Here is a 2,002-nt window from a genome sequence, read left to right as displayed (position 1 = left end):
CTGGTGTTGTGATCGTGGTATTCACTGACCTTTGGGAAGTATTTTGACATGTACATGGGTACCTTGGTCGTGTAGTGTATCTTGTAGACCAGGCCCATTGCAAGTTGCTGTACTCTGTTGTCTACTCTAAGCCATCCTAGGTTGGCAAAGTGTGCAGGGGTGAGGTGGGTTCTAGGAGTCAGGTCAAGCAGTAGTCTGACTAGTTTGTTTTGAGATGTTTGTAATTTGGTTTTTAGTGCCTTTGAGGTGCTTTGGTACCATGAGGTGCAAGCATAGTCGTAGTACCCTTGAATGAGTGCTCCTGCCAGAGTCTTCAGGGTATTCTTGTTTACCAGGAAGGAGATCCGGTACAAGAATCAAGTTCGTTGATTGACTTTTTTTATTACATTGGATGCCATTTTGTCACAGGAAAGATTAGCCTCTAGGATGGAACCCAGGTAGGTAATTTCATCTTTCCTTGTGACAATATTGTCACCCACTGTAACTGAGAAGCCGTCGGTTTTGCTGAGTTTGTTATTTGAACCGAAGAGAATGGACTCTGTTTTGCCCATGTGTAAAGATAGTTTGTTGTCGGCGAGCCATATGCAGATTTTGCCTAGTTCCGAGCTGAGGTTTTTTTCAACCTGTAACTTGTTCTTGTCAGAGACCAGCAGGGCTGAGTCGTCCGCAAACAGGAACAAGTTGCAGTCACAAGCTGACGACATGTCATTTGCATAAATTAGGAACAGTAGTGGTCCGACTCCTAGTATGCTTCCTTGTGGAACACCACAGTTCACTGTGAGGGGGGGGGATAGGGTACCGTTTACCTCCACCATCTGTTCTCTCCCCTCCAGGTAGGATTGTATCCAGCTCACTGATAAACTATCAAAACCAATTGCTTTTAGCTTGTCAATCAGAATGGAGTGATTGACAGTGTCGAAGGCCTTTTGTAGGTCTAGCATGACCATGCCGCAGTATTTGCCCGCGTCCACCTCTTGTTTGATGTGGTCGTTCAAATAGAGAAGGCATGTGTCAGTGGAGTGGGATGTTCTGAAGCCAGATTGGAATTCGTAGATTATATTTTTATCCGTAAGGTACTTTTCGACCTACTCAACCTACTCAAGTTGATTGAGAATTTGTGATTTATCGGGATTTAAAATAAATTGGCCGAAGTCGGCTTTCCTTCCACGTAACACCCCTGCAAAAAAAGATATAACCCTCCCAGGTGAGATACCTATGGTAAAACATTTTAGATGCTTGGGAGTGGAAATATTTCCCACCATAAGACAAACGGTGAAGCACAATTACACAAAAATACAAAACAAAATCAAAGACGACCTTGACAGGTGGGCAAAACTTAAAAACTCAGTACAGGCAAGGGTATCAATAGTTAAGATGGATGCACTACCTAGAATCAACTTCTTCAGTTCAATGCTACCGTTACCCCCTCCAGAGGGTTACTGGAAAAGATTACACTCCTCCACATACAAATTTATTTGGAATAACAAACCACCACGTATAAAAAGATCCACCGCACAGAGAAATAAAGCAGACGGTGGCATGGCATTTCCAGATTTTTTCAAATATTTTAAGGCGTACACATTAAGACCATTGACAACATGGTTTGATCCCCAAGCATTAGTATCCTGGAGAAAATTGGAAGAAAACATAGTAGCCCCACATAGACTGAAGGACATAGCATACACTAAACTACCAATCAAGCACTGTGAGCGGAAATTTGGCCCCATAATTACCCATGCGATCCGGATATGGCGTGAAACACAAAAAAAATATCCTAACCCACAAAAATGGCACAATCACACTCCCTTATTCAATAACAATGCAGTCTTAATTGAAAAACGTCCTATAAGATTCCCTATATGGGAAGAGCAAGGCATACACTCATTAGGGGATGTTTTTAACAACCAGGGTTTTTGTAGTTATGGAGAAATATGCACAAAATTTAATCTCACAGAGTCCACATGGCTTTTTTTTACATACAGTTACGGCTATGTTTGAAGTC

The sequence above is a fragment of the Notolepis coatsorum genome (assembly GCF_963971535.1).
Source record: "Notolepis coatsorum genome assembly, chromosome: 18".
Taxonomy (NCBI): Eukaryota; Metazoa; Chordata; class Actinopteri; order Aulopiformes; family Paralepididae; genus Notolepis; species Notolepis coatsorum.
This window is presented reverse-complemented; position numbering follows the sequence as displayed.